Source organism: Triturus cristatus, chromosome 2_1 (genome assembly GCF_964204655.1).
Source record: "Triturus cristatus chromosome 2_1, aTriCri1.1, whole genome shotgun sequence".
In the NCBI taxonomy this organism is placed as follows: domain Eukaryota; kingdom Metazoa; phylum Chordata; class Amphibia; order Caudata; family Salamandridae; genus Triturus; species Triturus cristatus.
Window position 1 is genome coordinate 565,836,673 of NC_140581.1, and position 20,732 is coordinate 565,857,404.

General features: G+C 42.0%; 1 protein-coding gene across 7 annotated transcripts in view; it reads right to left on the minus strand.

Moving 5' to 3' along the window:
- The window catches only part of LYSMD3 (LysM domain containing 3), a 117,472-nt gene that overhangs the window by 26,500 nt on the left and 70,240 nt on the right, over positions 1–20,732 (minus strand). For 2 of the 7 annotated variants that reach the window (XM_085632465.1, XM_085632467.1), the window contains one exon: positions 18,061–18,227. The exons of the other annotated variants lie outside the window; for them this stretch is intronic. The gene's annotated coding sequence lies outside the window, so the exon portion shown is untranslated. The remainder of the gene's footprint in view (positions 1–18,060; positions 18,228–20,732) is intronic. 7 annotated transcript variants of the gene reach the window in all.

Here is a 20,732-nt window from a genome sequence, read left to right on the forward strand (position 1 = left end):
TGTGCTGGCGTGCGATGTATGCGAGGGGGCTCATGTACACGTTGAAGAGGGTAGGGCTGAGCGAGGAGCCTTGAGGAACGCCGCAGATGACTTCGGTGGCTTCAGATCTGAACGGGGGGAGGCGGACTCTCTGTGTCCTGCCGGCGAGGAATGAGATGATCCACTCCAGTGCCTTCTCCTGGATTCTGACGTTGCTGAGTCGCTGTACTAGTGTACGGTGGCAGACAGTGTCGAAGGCCGCGGAGAGGTCTAGGAGGATGAGGGCCGCTGTTTCTCCGTTGTCAAGCAGAGCTCGGATGTCATCGGTGGCTGCGATCAGGGCGGTCTCGGTGCTGTGGTTGGCCCGGAAGCCAGACTGCGAGAGGTCGAGGGATCCGTTCGTCTCGAGGAAGGCGGCCAGCTGCTTGTTGACGGTCTTCTCGATGACTTTTGCAGGAAACGGGAGCAGCGAGATGGGGCGGTAGTTCTTGAGGTCGGTGGGGTCGGCTGATGGCTTCTTTAGTAGAGCGCTGAGTTCGGCGTGCTTCCAGCTCTCCGGGAAGGTAGCGGTGTCGAGGGAGGTGTTGATGATGTCCCGCAGGTGGGGTGCGATGACAGCGTCGGCCTTGTTGAAGACGTGGTGAGGGCAGGGGTCGGTAGGAGATCCGGAGTGGATGGAGTTCATTGTGCGGACGGTGTCTTCAGTGCAGATCGGGGTCCAGGCGCGGAGGGTGGTGGTGGGGGGCGGTGGTTCGGTCGTGGCGTGCGTCGGTTGGGAGCTGAAGCTGTTGTGTATGTTCGCGATCTTGTTGTGGAAGTAGGAGGCGAGGGAGTTGCAGAGGTCTTGCGAAGGGGTGATGTCGTTGTTTCCGGCCTTGGGGTTGGAGAGCTCTTTAACGATGTTGAAGAGTTCCTTGCTGTTGTGTGCGTTGTTGTCCAGTCGTTCCTTGAATGCGGTTTTCTTGGTGGTGCGGATGAGTTGGTGGTGTTTACGGGTGCTTGAGGGCAGTCATGTTGTCCGGTGTTGGGTCTCTGCGCCAGGTTCTCTCGAGGGCTCGGCAGTTCTTCTTGGAGCTCTTGAGTTAGTCGGTGTACCATGGGGCTCTCTTGCTACCGGGTCTGCTAGGCGGGGTCTTCAGGGGGGCGAGGTCGTCTGCGCAGTCGCTGATCCACTTCGTGAGGTTGGTGGCCGCTTGGCTGGGGTTTGTTGCGCTGGTGGGTGGGTTCTTGCTCAGGGCGGTCGCGATCTGGTCGGCTGTGATCTTGTTCCAGCTTCTGCGTGCAACCTGTTGCTGGTGGGTCGTGGTCCTTCTGAAGCTGAAGTGGACGCAGCTGTGGTCCGTCCAGTGGAGTCCGGTGGCGTGGCTGAAGGCGATGTCCTTGCTGGATGAGAAGACGGGGTCGAGTGTGTGTCCGGCGTAGTGGGTGGGGGTGGTTACCACTCATTTTCTCACTTGCTAAGCAGTGCGATTTAACTGCAGGGTTCAGCAATTCAACATCCTATGCTCTCTGCTTCCCTCAGTGGCTAACTGGGTCATTGTTCAGGGGTGTTTGAACATTTAGCACTGCCCACTGGAGCAGCTGTTAAAAAAGTTTTTTTTTCATTCCTCAGTGTGCACTTTCTGGAAAAACAAAAAGGTGGGAGCTTTTTTTTCTGCATGCGAGGCCACCTTGTTCTCGATGCAGGACTGTCTTTGATGCCGACTGCAGGAAGTTCCACTAGATTGAAGTGCAGATTTAAGGTCGGGGCTCACCTTGCAGTGCAATGGATACATTTGTGGGTGTTATCAGCTCCAGCTGTCTCCTCAGATCATATTAGGGTAAATAAATAAAGGAGGCAGTGTGATTCACTGAGTGACAATCAGCAGGTCCATGAATTTCACTGTTGCTTCCAACTGTAACTTGTATTAATTGCTGATCAATTTGACATCGGTGCGTTTGAGAACTTCCGCAGCTCTGTCATGGAACTGCCAGGACTATATAAATGTTCCTCAGAATGAGACCTCCGTCTTTCTCGGATTTTGCTGTGTTAATTCATTTTCTTGACCAGTAGATATTTAGAAAATAACAGTGACATTTACATAAATCCATCAACAACAGCCCTATGGTGAACAAATCAGTTTTATTTTAAAGAGGACTGTGAAATGGGGATTGTGCAGTTGGTATTATAACATACGGGCCATCCTATTAGCAATTTGTTGTGCGAACAAGCCAAAATTTAAATATTGATTTATCCAGAAGATGACACTTCATGACATTTTTGGGGTGACTTAGTTAAGAAGGCAAACATTTTAGAAGGGCAAACCTATAAAAAAAAAAAAAAAAAAAAACAACACAACCCCCCCCCCCCCCATCCCACACATAATCCATTCCCCTTTCCAGGGACATTGCATGCTTCAACAGTTCATGTATTATGTTTTGGAAGAAGTGTGCGTTACATGCAATTTATATTCTAGTTTTTTACTTGTAAGAGTATATCCATTTTTCACAGCTACTTTTGATTTATTACAGTTTATGGTTTGATAGTCACCCTCTAAGTTTTAAGTTGATTTATCTGAGGTACCCTGAATTTCTATAGACTTATGTCATTTATCAGTGGGCACCATAAACTGAGGGGTAAGAGTGGGTAGGACTTTACCCTCTACTTGTAGTATACGTTACAAGGGTTTGCCTTATTTCCAGTTGCAGAAGGGGCACCCTGCTAACACTTGCAAGGGTCTAGTGGCACTCTGTTTTCAGTGTTGCAAGTGTTATTAGCCGGTTTATGATTGAGGTTGCAAGGGTTTAGCTCTCCTTATTTTCAAAGTTGCACAAGTTTTTACCATGTTTAAGATTGTAAGGGTAAATGGGCATCCTGTTTTCAATGCTGTAATTGTTTTTACCGGGTTTACAGTTCCGGGAGTCTAGTCACACCCTGTTCTCAACGTTACATGTGATTTCACCCTTTACAACGTTAAGGGTGAGGTGCACCACGTTCTGCTGCACAGGTTCGAAAACTCTTATTTTCCATTTTTTAAATGTGTGAAGTTGAGATGCCCAGGTTGGTAGTTTTTTGGGGGCTAAATTCACTCTTGGGAATAATCAGAGAAGCCCTGTTTGGATATGAAGTCAAAAAGGAATGACGTCTCATGCTTGTGCGTATGTAAGCTTTTTTAATATATGCAAGACTGCCATTTATTTTGTCGTCAGGCTTTATTCTGTTAGCACAGTTGTTTCTTCTTTCCTCCTAACTTTATGGACATTCTCCTGCTCAATTGTTCATCAGTTTGGTCTAGCCAGCTGGCTCGGTGGGTCTGGAGTATTATGGGTGTCACTATGCATGTAGGAGTTTGTTGATGTGGGAGTGTGTGTCGGCCATTTTATGTGATTTTAGTTTGTAATGCGAATTGTTTTTGGAGTTTGGTTGTCCTCATCTGTGTGGTTTTGAGATCCTTTTCGAAGGTATCGTCAAGCATCTAGATTTTCTTTTTGTTTGTTTTTCCAGTTCCATGTCATTTTGGGATCATTTCCCAAAGCATCTCACAAACTGCATATTTTTTCTATTTGTTTCCTTGTGAAAGGGGGAGATGTGTGACGTCATGAAACCCTGCAGAATGGAGGTTCGGTGGAGTAGTCACTTGGCAGATAGACCTGGGGTTAAGGTCCTGCTAACATCGACTCTTAGTGGTGTCTTTGTATGCATGCTTCTACTTTAACCTGCCTGCATGAAGGTGAATAAATCCTCTTGCAAACCTACTTTTTTTTTGTTGCATATTTATATAGCGCGAACTCGACCCGAAGGTATTGGAGCGCTTTACATAGCACAGTATTTACATTACACATTCAGGCACGGGGAGATTAAGTGATTTGCCCAGAATCACAGGATGTGGACGCGACCTCGAGGCTCGAACCCTGGTTTCCTGCACCAGAGGCGGCAGCGATTACTTATCCCACAACATTTTCATAGGCCAGATTGCCATAATTTCCTTCCAATTTCAAAGTTTATTCGGTTTAAATAAACATTTACTGTCAACATATCTTTCTAGAACGGAAAAAACAAACTATAATGTTTTCTTTATCTTCAAATGAAGGGGTTTGTAATGATACACAGAATTTGCACAGTACTTTGAACCTATGGGCAGCGCCGGAAAGCGGGTGATTGGTTTATTCTGAAAAGGATAAGATAGTTTGCTACTCTGAAATAAACATTAGCTCTACTTTCTAAAACAGGTCGAATTAGCAAACAAAACATACAAATTATTTAGCATTAATATGGACTGTTTTATAAAACTGGTGTCTAATTTTCGCTACTTTTTTTAAAACTCTGAAAGCCATGTGTGAATTTAAGAAGGTTAGGAAAAAAATAATAATAAATAAATTGCAGACAAAAACCTGAATTAAACAAGGAGCCTGTTATGCGGATTAGCAAAATGTTTGTGGCACACAACAATCACAAATAGTGAAACACTGGGATAAAGAGACATTGTCAACAACGTTTGAGGTTACAAGATTTTCTGAATATGGCTGAGCCATAAACTTTCCCCAGATTCCTCCCGTCATGTACAGTAGTGAGCTTGTCTGGAAGCAAAGTATACTCCCAGCCAACTGCGCAGCCACACGCAATAGCTTTTCACTGCATACCAAACATACTTTGGCATTGAAAAATAAACAGACATTGGGTGTCAAGGAAATCTGCTTTTCTGAGATTTACACACGAGTCTAAATTCAGGGAAAGGTTACCTTCCTAACGTCGTAATAGTACACGATTTGAGGCATTTTTAACATACATTGTTTGATGTTCATAAGGGAAATATTAACTACGAAAAATGTTTAAATTAATGATTAACAGCAAAAGGCATCCTACATTCTCATACGGCTCCTCATGAACTTGATACTCTACATCTGGATGAGTAGGTCTTATATGAGAGAACTAGGCGAACCATTGGGCATGGCGGATGCAGTCTGGAGATTTATTTTTATATGAATATGGAAAAGATGAGGTCTGCATTTCCTGGCTCCAGAAAGACCAATCGCCCAGGGATAGGGTGACCAGATGTTCTGAATATCCCGACCGTCCCGAAGGTCCGATGCTTTTGTTAATTTTAAATACATGTCCCGGTTTTTTGGGACAAAGGTCAGGTCCTCCTGCAAAGCCTAAGTGAAAGTTATGCTCTCCTTTCTTAGTCGCATTTGAAGTCTGAAATAATGCACCTGTTTCTGTCAGGCAGCAAAGTCCGCTGCATTCCCAGCAGAGAGACAGATTGGGGAGGGGGTTATGCAGGCCACAAGGTGGTGATCAAGCCTTAGCTAATGTTATGTATATATATTGTCCTTTATAAAAAAAAAAAAAAAAAAAAAAAAAAAAAAACTAATATTTATTGTTTTTATCTTATTTATTATGATGAGATTTTTAAAACAAAACTGTTTTTTTATGAAAATGGATTTTCCATAATTTGTTTGCTTACAACCTAATGTGTTCCGCAGGAGTTTATTTGCTTAATATTCAGCAACATCATTATGAATGTACAATAATTACCTTCTTTGTACCCTATTATAGGTACCACACATTCATCAATTTACATGGCAAAAAAAGTTTTAAGTATTTTGTCTATGTCCATGTTCAACAATACTGCTTGCAAAATTTTAAAAAATGACATTTAAAGGTACCTCCCGTTGTGCATGCGCGTCATGTGATCAAGATTCCTTTGAGGATCGAAACGCGTCATGCTGTTGTAGTTATTGAAGCTGAATAAAATAGAATAGCTGCACCAACCTTGTGGTAAGCGCTCCGTATCTGGGCAGAAGCGATAGAGGCTGCACACGGAGATAAAGCATCATAAAATGTAACCGGTTTGGAATCCTCCGGTCATACGCGGACCCCCTTCGGCTTTGGGCAGAGGGCGCCAACAAAGGTTCCAGGACTTGGGCTCAAGTCAAAAAGAAAATAATCCGGGAGGATTTTCGGCGGCCAAGCCCCCCAGCGAGCCTGCAACGAATAACCCGCAACCACCAGAAAGGTAAGCGAACAAGAGTCGGAGGTCCCGCCGGGCGCCATTACCGGGTGGGAGTGCGGGATTTAATTGCTTCAGTGCTGGGTACGGAGGTCTGCATTAGAGCACGAAGGAAGTGGGGAAACTGTTCATACCGCTTGCCCGACATTGCTCTTTACACCACAACAGATTTATAATCCAGCTCGCCAATAACACCATGTCAGCGGACGCGCTGAGAGAGAGAGAGAGAGAGGAAGCGGCGGCAGATATGTTTGATGACAGTAAAACGCCAATACAGGACTCCAATACCCACAATGCACCACCCGATACGTGAAACATCAGCCTCCGTGACAAAATAGGACAACTAGAGAGACTGATGAGAAGCGAACAAAGCAAGTGGTGGGAGAGAAAATCCCTTCAGTGGTATTTAGATGTTAAAAGAGTCCCACGGGGGCTACGAATCCTACTGGCACCCAGCTATGAAAAACCTGACAAACAAATGATGAAAGAATGGGCAGAAACCAACTTAGAATCTTCCATGAGACTGATGGTCATACTTGCTAAATATGCTGAAACTGACCGCGCCAAAATTCAAACTGAAATAGATGATTTGAATGCTGAATTCAATTCAATGGGGCAGCAAGATGAACTCAAAAAATTAAAAGAAGAAATGTTGAAACGTCTAAAAAAAGACGAAGACAAAATCAGGGAAAGGAAGGCATACAAATTCCACCATGACCGCATGGATTACGAATGCGGTTGTGTCTTTACTTTCGCCAAAAAGTATGATAAACTGAAAATATCAAAATATGGCAGCACGTCACAGAGGCCTGCAACTGCCCAAGCAGAACCTGAAAGGCTAACCGAGGCAGCATCTATCTCCAGTATCAGTTCAGGCCGAGAAAGCGACACAGAACTGGAATTCTGAGCACAGGCAATGTCACAAGCACCAGCCAATATTTCTGGCAGACGAGGTAGATTTTTTATGCCTCGAGCGTAGAGACACTCTGCGCCCAAGAAACAGGAACATACCAGCAGGAATTCAACAAGCAAACAAAAGGAGAGAAGGCAATCCAAACAACGACGCACAGCAGCAGAAACAGCCACAAAAGAGACAACCAAGGTGCAATTGGAGACGATTAGTGAGACACAGATGTACAATAGTAAAACCATTATCAATTTGTCCAAAGTTACCCTCAACGAAGCAGAAAAACAACTCCTAGCGCTCGGTCTATCATACTGCCCTGAAAGTTCATCCAATTACGCAACCACGAGAATGGATCTATTCAAAAGTATCTGTAAATTAAAACTTAAGAAACATTTTCTTCTAACGGGGCAAAACAACACAATAAAACAGGTTTTGGGAACACAACCTGTATGCTTTCCATCTTCAGACCTTACACCTACGGATAGGTCAACGCTGCAAATATTACATGCTCTAGCTAATGAAAACAATACCTTGTCGCAAGATAACATTGAATCATCCCCTATGAAAATCTGTACTCCCTTCAGACCTCGTTCAACATTCAACCAAATCACCCTTCGGGATTCAATTGATATATTCAATGAACAAGTTATAAGCGGTTTAAAAAAATTAAATTATGCTGTGAATAACAAAACAAAAGCAAAGAGTGACACCAAGACATTGCAATATCACCAACTGATGAGTAAACTCAACAAAAATAAAGAGATCATCATCCGAAATTCCGACAAAGGGGGCAATATTGTACTGTGGAACAGAAAGGATTACATTGAGGAGGCCATGTCTCAACTAAAGGATAGAGAGTGCTACTTACGATGTGACTATCAAACATTGAAAAATATGTATAACATCTATGGAATGAAGCTTATAGCTTGGAAAAATGCAAGGTTATTAACCCAAGATGAATACAAATACATGCGGAATGACAACCCCGTGTCACCTGTAATGTATTTTATACCTAAAGTGCACAAAAATCCCTTGAAACCTCCAGGCAGACCCATTATATCAGCCCGTAATAGCCTTGTAGAAAAACCTCACGATATGTGAACTTTTTCCTCCAGTCAAGTACAAGAATTGCCCTCATACATTCGGGACACAGGGGATTTTCTTTCCAAAATTCAAGACATTGTTTGGCAAAAGGATTACCTACTAATAACACTCGATGTAACATCCTAATACACATCCATTAAACATCAAGACGGATTAAGGGCCCTGAGACATTATCTAACACGCAGGGGACCAGAATTTGAATATCACAATACTATGCTGGTCAACACGGTCGAGTTTTGCCTCAACAACAATGTGTTTTATTTGAAAACTCCCTGTACCAACAACAACGCGGTGTCGCGATAGGGGCCAGTTTCTACCCTAGCTATTCATGTATGCATATGGGCTGGTGGGAGGAACTGGTCCTCAACAAAGAATACAATGTACAAATGACTAACAATGTTGTAAAATGGGTCAGATATATAGATGACCTGTTTGTGATTTGGAGAGGTAATACAAATGATGCGGAATCGTTCGTAAAAAACTTGAACCTTAACCATTTAAACCTCCATTTTACAGCAGACATTAGCTCGACATCAGTAAATTTCTTGGATGTACAGATAAACATAAAAGATGGGCAGGTCTACACTACACTGCATAGAAAACAGACGTCTGGCAACTCGATACTGCACGCCAGTAGCGCCCAACCAAAGCATCTTATACAAAATATAACCTTTGGGGAGATGCTGCGGCTCAAACGCATATGCAGTAACCCAAATGATTTGAAACCAGCTCAGACGGCCAGCAAAAATAGATTTTTGGAAAGGGGGTACTCACTCAATTGCATTGAGATTGCAATAAAAAAAAAAGCAATGATTTGAGTAGGGAAACCCTTTTCAATACCAAAGAAAGACCAAAACAGATTGATGATACATTCAGATTAATCTTCAGTTTCAGTAAACAGGGAAGACTCATGAAAAACTTGATCAACAGAAATTGGCCAATAGTATTGGGAGATTCAACTATTGGTCATCTACTCCCGAAAAAGGCTGTCATTACATTCAGCAGGGCACCCTCTATGAGGGACTCTCTGGTTAGAAATGACTTAGAGAGCTCAGCCAAAGGGACATGGCTTAGTCAACGTAGGGGATTGTACAGATTTAAATCTTGCAAGGCATGCCAACATGGCATCAATACCACCGCATTTAAAACACCATTTAATCCTGTAGAAATCCCGATTACTAAGCATCTGTCTTGCAAAACGGATCATGCCATTTATGAGCTGGAGTGCCCTTGTGGACTTAGATATGTGGGTAGTACTATACTACAGGGACACAAGAGGGTGCTCCAGCACATAAGAGCAATTAAGAATCTTGACCAGGCGTATGCCGTTGCACGACATTTTGAAGATGGGCACAAGTCAGACTCTACCCTACTGAAGTACTTTATAATTGACAGCATTCCGATCAAAAAGAGAGGAGGAGATAGAGTTAGAGCTCTTAGACAGCTGGAGACTAGATACATTTTAAATCTTGATACTAAGTATCCAAATGGTTTCAATCAAACAGAAGATTTATATACCTGTCTTTAGAATGCTGCTAGATAGTTTACCCATTACATCATGAAGAGTTTATACAGGAATATACTGTCATCAACATAAAGGAAAGATAACAGTACACTGATGAGGAACATTAGGTTCTAACACTGCCCCTTTCCCATGCCGTATCCTTTAATATTTTTCTATTTTTATGCACATATGGTTTTAGGTACTGATATTTTCGGATTACACAACAGCAGTAGTTTTAGCACTTAGCACTTTTCTTATTATTGCACTTAACACTATCAACATGCAACCAGTTAATTTTGTTGACAAAATAGCCTAATACATTTCTTAAAACTATGGAAGCACTCGCACTTTGTTCCCCTATGGAAACAGAAAATGCCAAAGGTATTTAAACCTGGACGTTGTCCTTTAAAAAAAATAAAAGAAATCTGTAATATTTATTGTTTTTAATCTTAATTATTATGAGATTAAAACAAAACATTTTTTATGAAAATGGATTTTCTATAATTTGTTTGCTTACAACCGAATGTGTTCCGCAAGAGTTTATTTGCTTAATGTTCAGCAACATCATTATAAATGTACAATAATTACCTTCTTTGTACCCTATTATAGATACCACACATTCATCAATTTACATGGCAAAAAAAGTTTTAAGTATTTGGTCTATGTTCAACAATACTGCTTGCATGTCACTAAGAAAATTTAAAAAAATGACATTTAAAGGTACCTCCTGTTGTGCATGCGCGTCATGTGATAAAGATCCCTTTGAGGATCGAAACGAGTCATGCTGTTGGAGTTATTGAAGCTGAATAAAATAGAATAGCTGCACCAACCTTGTGGTCCGCACTCCGTTTCTGGGCAGAAGCGATAGAGGCTGCACACGGAGATAAAGCGATATATATATATATCCATACCCTACTGGTGGTTGCCAGTAGGTAGATATAGTTAGGACCTAGTTTCCATAGGAAGAACGCTTTTTGTTTTGTCAATGCCTTTGCTGTCTTGAAAGTTTTGTGGTGATACTTCAAGCAGGGGGTGAGAAAAAGAGGGGGTGGTCCTAAAACACGTTTTCCCCATGTTCGTTTCCTTGGAGATTTTAGCCGCAACTGCAACCCAAACTGATGAACTCAATTACACCAAATTTGGGAGAAAGGTAGCGGTTGGTCCAGAAAGAAACCTTTTTGTAAATTGTCATACATCCGTTCAGTAGTTTTGGAAATATTAAGGTAAAAACAAATTTGTATATGTAGGGACACTGCTCCTCTGAGGATCCGACAGTCCCTGTGCTGTAATCGGATTAGCTGCCAACACTTCAACCATCCTCAGCCGAGTCCCACACAATTTAAAAAAAAAAAAAAAAAAGAAGAAAAGAAACGGGGGCAGGGTAGGAATACCCTGACCCCCTAGATGTGGTAATGGGCTCCTGCTGGAGAAAAAAAAAATGTTTCGCCCCCCCAGGTGGGCCAGGTTCCAGGGGCATGATGAAATATATAGAGGGGGTCCCCCGCACAGTGCCATCATCCAAGGGCTTATGAAAGCCCTGGGGCCCGCCACCTCTCCAGGGCAAATGAAAAACAAATGCGGGGGGGGGAGGGGGCAAAGTTGGCAAAGTTACAGGCACACAATGCCACTAGAGACATTTCCTCGGCGTCCTCAACGCAGCTCTAGTGTAGGAGAAGCACTATATATTTACCCGAGGTAGCACTTACTAATTAGCCAGTAGAAAGTACTTCAGTTGGGTACAGGTGTTGCACAAAACTATGGCCTCTTCTTGGATAAATACGCAGGGCAGGATTCATTCTAGCACGATGCTCATTTCACAGAAATTAAACATCAACAGGTTACAGTTAGGAAATAAAAAAAATTGGAATTGACAAAACCAAAGGTTACAGGCAATGTTCCCTCTAATTTCTTTCCCAGTGTGCGGAAGTGAATGGTCTCTGTGGACTGCAGTCAAGGCTATGTGCATCAAAGACATGTGACAGCTCACTAACCAAACAAATGTGCTTCAGAATAAGTGATATTTGTCAGAAGTGAGATCACTCGCCATTTAACACAAGATTACACCTCGGGCTGACCCCTATTCCGACTCTTAGCCCTTCAGCTGACATCTATTAATATGTTGATATGGGATGGAAGGACCAGGAGTGGTGACTACGGAAAGTTAACAGATCGTTTATCGAGTATTATATTGCAATTACATTTATATAGCACTTATTAGTCCTAACAAGGCGTTGAAGTGCTTTATGCTAATCTGCACTTTGCTCGGGAGCCAAGGTATGAGGTGAATCCAGTGGTTATTTTTGTAAAGGGTTTAGTCCAATTCTTTCAGGGAGACAATTCCATGTCTCCATGACCACTCTAGTGTCTTTCAGGTGGATTAAAATTAGTATTAGTTAGGTAAAACCATTAGTGATGGTGGGTATATGAGTTCATGCAGATAGTCAGTGTAATCAGTAGATGAGCTAGTAGATGAGCTTGAGCACATTTGGTATTGCTATGTTGCATTGTCTGATTTACCAAGAAGGATCAGTTTCAAGCTTTAGGATGAGGTGTGGGCAATTTTCACAAACACAATAACATTGCTAAGTCTCCCCAGGGGAGGCGTAAGGGAGGAGCAACAAGGAGAAATACCTTTATTTCTCATTGTTGTTCATTTTTCTCTGTGTGCTGCATTCTTCAGCCCACATAGAAAGAGGAAAACACCTTTTGTGATTGTTTTTTATGCAGGAAGGGACACCTTCCTGTACAAAACAATCACCCCTACAACGCAGACACTCTCGCACCACGGCGCAAGGGTGACTGCATCGGCGCATGGAAAAAACAGGAATGCACTCCGTCTTGTAGATATGGCACATTCCTGCCCTTTTCTTTTGATGCAAGACCGCACAGCAGGAAGACTTGCTGTGCTGCCGTGTGTCACAATATTGTAAATGAGGCTCAAAGCTCTTAAACACAAACCACTAGTGAACTATAGGCAAGACAGTTGTGATGTAAACCTTTAGGTGGCCCAGACTGTTAAAGAGCAACATAATTGTCTAATAGATTGCACACAACAGGTTTTTGTACAACTGCTATTCTGAACTCACATTTTTGAAAGTGCTTTCATATGCAACGATGAAGAATTAGGAGTTTTGGTAAAATTAAATATTGGCCTAAGATCACACAAGTTAAGCCGGGAAGCTATGATTTTTGAAGGTTTTACTTTGAATCGTCATCCACTAAACATGCCTCTATTTGGTCTTTACTCTTTTATGTCAATGCTTTGATTTTACTGTGTTGTGCATTTATCTGCTTTTTTATAAAGGGCAAGGCATTGGAAAATTACCAAAAATGTACATGAGCATTTTACATGAGCACAGGTTGCACTGTTTTTGTAAACCTGGGAAGATTAAGTTATCTGCCCAGAATCACAGGCTGTTGAGCGCTGCTGAGTATCTACCTTGGTTCATCAGCTCCAAAGTCACCAATCTGGTCATAAGGTCGCAGAACCTACAAGGCATCGGGTTTGAAAGGGCTTCTAAAGAGCTTAATGCATTTACAGAAGAATATACTTCACACCAGCAGGACAGCAGACGACATTAGTACCAGCCGCCTGACTCTGAAGTCATACTTTCCCCTTCCAGAGGCCTTCATCAGAACAGCTATGGAAGAGCAGGTGTACTGCTGCTATGACGGCGCGCACCAAGAGAATGCTTCCTTCAGTGTTAATGATTTAAAACGCCCAGGAAGTCTTTCTCTTGATGCGCGCTCCAGCTGTGGCCCTGCAAACAGTAGGGCGTGTGCACACCTTACATGGACGTTAGATTTAGGAAATAGTGTGTAAAAAACCCTTAGAAATTCACTGGGGAAAAAAAAAGGTTACAGGGACATACAATACCAGGGAAATTCAGCAGTTATAGTTACCAGAGCTAACTATAACATTTGCACCCACAATGCACTGCTTATGATCTCACATATTACATCACTCATGACATAGACAGTGACAGCACGGGTGATTTTATGCACAATACTACTCACACTCCCTCCACCACACAGCCTCTCACACTCACTGACACACATACGAACACTCCAAAACCCACTTACTCACCCACAGAGCCACTCACACAGCAACTCACTTACCCATACATCTACTCACTCACCCAGTCATCACACAGCCACACACTCCTCCATAGAGCCACTCACACACCCACTCACCAATATAGCTACTCCCACACCGTCACTCACACATACAGCTTCTCAACACAGCCATTCACACACCCACTTATCTATTCACACATCCATACAAGCACTCACCCATACAGCCACTCCCTCAGTTAATCACCCACTCACTCACCCATACAGCCGCTCACTCACCCACACACACATTCACCCATCCAGCCACTCACACTCATACAGCCACTCAGACATCCACTCACACACGGATACACAGTCATAGCCATTCACATGATATATATTAAGAAATTGAATTACTCAGTAGTAGTAGACAAAATCTACTAATTTAACTTTTGTAGGACCTTAGCATCAGAAAGTTTTAGAAAAAACTCAATCAGTGGATGACGTCATCAGAGAGGTCACTGACCAGATCATGAGTGGTGTAATATGTGAGGTCACAAGCAGTGCATTGCGGGGGCATAAGTTATAGTTAACTCTGGTGACTAGAACTGCTGAATTTTAATGGTTTTGTACTAGTGAAATCTGAGCCTAACTAGAACGTCCCTGTAACTATTATATATATATATATATATATATATATATATATATAAATATAAAATTCACTTAAAAAACCATAGGTTTCACACATGTTATAGTTAGCTGGACATTTCCCTCGTAAAAAAACAATGAAATTCCCCCGTTATAGTTAGTGCAGGCAACTATAACTCAGGCGACCACAATCCTCTGCTGATGACGTCAGATATTACATCACTGTATTTAGACACCTATTTACCCATGTCTTCTTCCATTAATCTGTAGCTATACATATATTACAAATATTTATTTTTCATAAAGACACATATGTCATCAGTGATGTAATATCTGACGTCATCAGCAGAGGATTGCGGTCGCGAAAATCTCGGGGGGATTCGTCAAGCGGGGGCTGAGAAAAAAGGGGGGTCCCAAAACCCGTTTTCCCCATGCATTTTTCCATAGGACCTTTAGACACAGCTACAGCCCGAACGGCCGAACAGAGTTACTTGAAATTTTGCAGAGAGGTAGTCCTCAGGTCAAGGAAGTGCCTTTTGTAGGTCTGGTGTAAATCTGTTCAGTAGATCCTGAGAAAATAGCAGTTAAATCAATATATATATCTGATCCAGCTTACGGTGCGCTTACCGTGCGCTTACGGTAAGCTTACCGTACGCGTACGGTGATGTGCGCGAGCGCGATTCTGATCGGCTGTTAGATCTTAGTAAACATTCGAATCGGTCGAAACCAGGAAGTGTCGGCCGCCATTTTCTCTCTCGCACTCTGAGGGGAGTGGAGGAAGAGCAAACTCGGAAAACTATAAAAGAGGCTTGCTAGACAGCTCCCAACCACCCAGTCATGTTTATTGTCTTCTCAAAGGACCCACAAAGGCAAAAATGTAATTTTGTTTATTTTCGAAAAATCGCCGATTACGCTTACCGTACGCGTACGGTAAAAAATAAATACCAAAAAAAAAACATTATCCACGTTCTCCACACCCCGTGTGCAAAAGGTGCCCGAAGTGCACCTTTTGTGCATGGCATATATTTCACTAGACCAATCAATAGATAACCTTTAACGATGCGCCTAATACGGCCTCCGTGTGCGGACGGTGCGCGAAGCGCATCGTGCGTACATGGCCCATCTAGCGTAACGTCGGTGCGCGTAGCGCACCGCGTGCCCACCCTGCGTGCACGGCACTAACTGCGTAAAGTGGGCGCGCGGTGCGCGAAGCGCACCGCGTGCTCACTGTGCGCGCACGGTGCGCGAAGCGCACGGAACGAACTGCGTAAAGTGGGCGCGCACGCCACGAACGGCGTAAAGTAACTTAGCATTTAAAAAAACTTACAAATTCACTGAAAAAACCATAGGTTTCACACACGTTATAGTTAGGAATTAGCATTTAAAAAACCTTGCAAATTCACTGAAAAAAACCATAGGTTTCACACAAGTTATAGTTAGCGGACATTTTACTGATAAAAACCATTGAAATTCCCCCGTTATAGTTAGTGCAGGCAACTATAACTCACGCGACCACAATCCTCTGCTGATGACATATGTGTCTTTATGAAAAAAAAATATTTGTAATATATGTATAGCTAAAAATTTATGGAAGAAGACATGGGTAAATAAGTGTCTAAATACAGTATTAGCATCAGCAGAGGATTGCGGTCGCGTGAGTTATAGTTGCCTGCACTAACTATAACGGGGGAATTTCAATGGTTTTTTATCAGTAAAATGTCCGCTAACTATAACTTGTGTGAAACCTATGGTTTTCAGTGAATATATATATACACACACACACACACACACACACACACACACACACACACACACACACACACACACACACACACACACACACACACACACACACACACACACACACACACACACACACACAAAGCAAAAGAGTACAGATTGGTTTAGTTGCTTTGTGCAGGTGAATATCCTTTAGTGGAGCAGATAGTTTTATTTGCTGCTTGCATATCATTGTCATTTTGCATTGAGAAAAACGTGCAAGAGAAGATTGTAAAGGAGTGTGAGCTTCTGTGAGGAGTGAGTTCGACGTCGCAGTGTGCTGCGCTGGGATTGGTTGACTACGTCAGAGTTTGCACCATCATTGGTGGAGGTTGCCGAACAGGTGGGGATTGTGGGAGAATAACATTTTCTGGATTTAGAGAAATCGTTTGTGAGTACAGAATTTAATAAAATTACCACTTTTAAAAACATTGCGAAAATTAGTAAAGAAAGATTAGACCATATTTTCTAAAACAAAGGTAGCCGTACCACTTGAGGGTATGCCTTTGGCTCGAGTTTTGGCAATACTTACTGAGAAGGATGAGTATTTTTAGTTCCCTCATTAAGGGACATTTAATTTTAGGATTTGAGCAAATTTAAGAAAAAGTATATATAAAATAAGAGATCCAGTTAGACCCACTGCTCTTGAGCTTTTAAATACCTAGGAGCATATTGCTCAGCAAAGATAATAAGAAATACCAAGGGAGGTATGGGACATCACTACGCAGAAGCTAGATTGGATGCTCAACAGAAAATGTGGAGAGCAGATATAAAACATGGACCATGATTGTATCCGGTGTTAGAGGTTGATGAAGAAGTTAGGGGCAAGAGAAAGGAGAAAAAGAAGCATTTAGAGACAGACAAAGCTGATACAGGGAAAGATGGAGAAGAGAGCCACCTTGATGATGAGCTTTTGAATGATTTATTACTAAATCGCCCACCACCTTATAATGAGATGCTGAGTAGAGACCTGATATAAATGAGTATACCCGAGGGACCCAATGCTCCATTGATGCCTCAAGTACCAAAGGAATCAATGCTTATTTCTCCTGTGAGTGGGAGGACAGACATGTCAGCTCCTATAAACCGGATTGATTCAAATACTCCAGATGCTTTGACTGTTCCAGTTACTATGTGTTGAGTCCCTTTACAAGTCTGGGTTATAGATTCACAATTTGACTGTACCTACTGGAGTAAATACAGAACATGGGAGTTCTTCAGATCGGACAGTAAAATTACTGATTCTGACACCCATGGTTCTGATTCTGACTATTAATGCTGCTGCTGTGAATGTTCTCTCAAATCTGACACAAGCTAATCTGATGAAAAGAATGGTTAAGAGGTTTCCACATTTTTTAATTGTCCCAAACCAAGTGGATCTCCTGAAATGAATTATAACGGTTCTGACACGACGGTGACAATGGATATTTCTTTTTTTTTTTAACTTTATTTTCCAGTTTACATCGTTTCAGAAGATACATGCATGCAAATCTGTTCACTAGGGATTACAATGTCATTGTCACATAAGAAAACGTATACAATTTAACATTTCAATAGGTACTATGCCTGACACGGCCGGTAAGATGAATACAGTAATACAATAAAGTCGTCACTCCAAAGGCCATCACCTGCTCCCAACCATCATTGTTCCCCAGAACCATAATAATCCCAATATAGTAAACATCTAGGACCAGACATTCAGGACATTCCACTTCTTTTGAGTGGGACCTGTTTCTAAGTTAGCCTAACAATTGAAAGTGGTTACCCTACTCCCTCCGGTACAATAACATTCTTCAGTTGAGAGTCGGAGGCCCGCCGCAATTCCTCAACATAGGAACGATATGGGCCCCATATGTCTTTAGGACAGGAAGAGCTGGGCATTATGCCGGTATAGACCTCGCTATTTACAACACAATAGGCCAAACTGTTCATCCAATTCTGACAATGAGTATTTCAACCCCAGATTCATCTGCACAAAATATACAACCTGGAATGAGCACAAATTATACTAACGGAAGCTTAAATATAAATAGAAGAGGACAGCAATCAGGGTTTACTCCTCAAGAATTTGACAAATGGCTTAAAGGATACAGTACCCTGAATAATAAGAATTCAGCAGTAATTTCAGCTTCGGTTCCAGTTTCCGCTGAGAATTCAGTTCCATCTCACTTCAGTTTCTAGTGCAGCCCACACTTCAGATTTGATTGCAGGTCCAAGTTCAGTTCAGGGAAACAGAACACCCATGGACGTAAACCATATAAAGCTTGAATTAGAAGAAATGATTCAGGGATACTTAGACCTTCAAGATTAGAGACTTTGGAAGATAAGAAACTATTGTTTCACTGTAAAAACATTACTCGACGAGCAAATGTACCCTATGAGAGATTGTTTCAATAGGCTCAGACTTATGGTATAAATATTAAAAAATATAGCAAAAATCTCATAGGATGGACTTTACCGACAAAGACAGAGAACATGAGAGCACCAGGAAGGAAAATGCAGATAAAAGAGCTAATGATATTAATCGGAAACTGGGAAGAAAGAGAAAAATGGGAAGGCAGAGGGTTCAAAAAGAAGGAAACAAAGCGAGTTTGAGTGCAGTCACCACCTGATTATTTTGGTGGCAGTGTAGTGGACGTACAAATGCTCACTAAGAGGGAAGTACCTAGAGGAGGTCATGTTCACAAACAGATATTCTGTCATTTAGGCACGATTTCCCTAGAATGAGAGAAAAACCAGTGGAATGGTAAAGGTAAGTAGAACAATTTGTGAAAATTCCACAGGCTTTGTGGATTGACTTGAATATTTAAATTGTGGTATTAACAGATATGTGGACTATGGGCCAGATGTACGACCCTTTCATTTAGCGCATCGCAATTTGAGACTCATTGCGAGTCGCATATTGCAAGGAGCTAAATGAAATGTACAACCGTGTTATTACATGGTTTTGCGATTCCCAATGGGGCCGCAAATTGTGAGGCTCATTAATATTAATGAGCCTCTTGCAATTTGCGAGCCCATTGGGAATGCCAGCCCTCCCAGGGATAGTGGCCTGCTGGGCTAAGCAGACCACCATGTCTGGGACTGCTTTTTAATAAAGCAGTTTTTTCTTTTAAATGCAGCCTGTTTTCCTTAAAAGGAAAAACGGGATACATTTATAAAAAAAATTTTTTAAAAAAAATTAAATGTTTGCGTTTAATTTTGTTAAGGGCAGGCAGCGGTCCCCGAGACAGTCAAAGTAGAAGGGGACCCCTTCCAAATTGCGACTGCATTGCCACCCTTTTGAAGAGGGTGGTAATTGGCAAGTGTTTTGCGACGGCAATTGTGTTCACAAAACATTCACACATTGCATTGCGGACACAATTACAAAGGAAACGTCCCTTCCTAATTGCAAGTCGCAATTGCTACATAGCGAGTCGCAAATAAATTAAGACTCGCTATTTAGGAATTGTATATGGCCAACAGCGATTTTGCATGCACAAACAGGTTTGCAAACCAGTTTGCGCATGCAAAATCACATTGTTCATCTGGCCCTAAATGTAAGAATATTGTAAATTGGTCAGAATCACAATCAGAAAGGGATTCTAGAACAGGTGCCCCGTCATCAGAGGTAATGAGGAAAAACCAACAGGTGATATCTCACCTGAAGACAAACATTCCCCTAAAAGAATTCATAGGATGCAGATTGACAGGACGACCAAAGAGCTGAAAGTATCAGTACATGCCTTTGATCAGAGATTGGTACAGGTTTTCAAACAGTATAGTGGATCAGACTCTATTGCAGAGAAAGAGGAGCGAAAATTAGTTTACAAGTTAGTTATAGGATTAAGACCTGAGATTTCTAACATGATTCAACAGCAAATACTTTGTTGGCAGAGTAAATCAGTAGATGCAATTTTGCATTGGGCTAAATATTGGGCAGACGATATTGAAATGAGCCACAAGGAACTCCAGGAGAAATTGATTTCACAGAAAAAAACGATGCGGAATGGTAAAAATCAAATGTGTTTTGATAACACAGGACAGGTACAGTGAGGTTACAATAAACTTCAGAGGATGCAGGGTCTTAATGGTTTTCAACAGAAGAATTTCACGTGGCAAAGTAGGTCATGGTAATCCTGTAGATCCTAGTACTGCTAAACAGATGTCGCTTTTGAAAAAGACAAATCCATGTCATGCATGCGGAAAGCTAAGACACTGTAGACACAGGTGGAAGTTTGTTTTGAATTATATAGGGAAACAGATGCAGAATGTGGAATATGTACAGTCTCAAGGGTATAACTTGGGACAGACTCAACAAATGCAAGGACATAGAATGTAGAATCCTAACAGATCACAGCAAACGCAAGTGCCCCAAGCTCCCATGCCACAACATATTGTTAGGTACAAAGATACAAAATTAATCAAAATTCTTAAAATTTTTTAAAACTTTAAAAAAAAAAAAAAAAATCAGAATGTTGCACAGCAATATTTGATTGAATTGGATGATAGTGACCAGGACCAGTTAGCATGATGGTGCCCGAGAGGGGAGGAGGACTGCGCGCTTGGAGCAGCACTAGAGGTATACCAGAGTGGTCCCTATGTGGAAGGAGAAGTGGACGGGAATCCTACATCATTCCTTGTCCATACTGGAGCTACCCGCTCTACTGTAAAAACAGCAGAGGTTCCAAAGTTAACCCTCTCTGGAGACAGTATCCAAGCTTTAAGAGTTACAAATAAAAAGTGGTCTATCCCAATTTCAGAATCAGTTACTGTAAAAATAGGATCC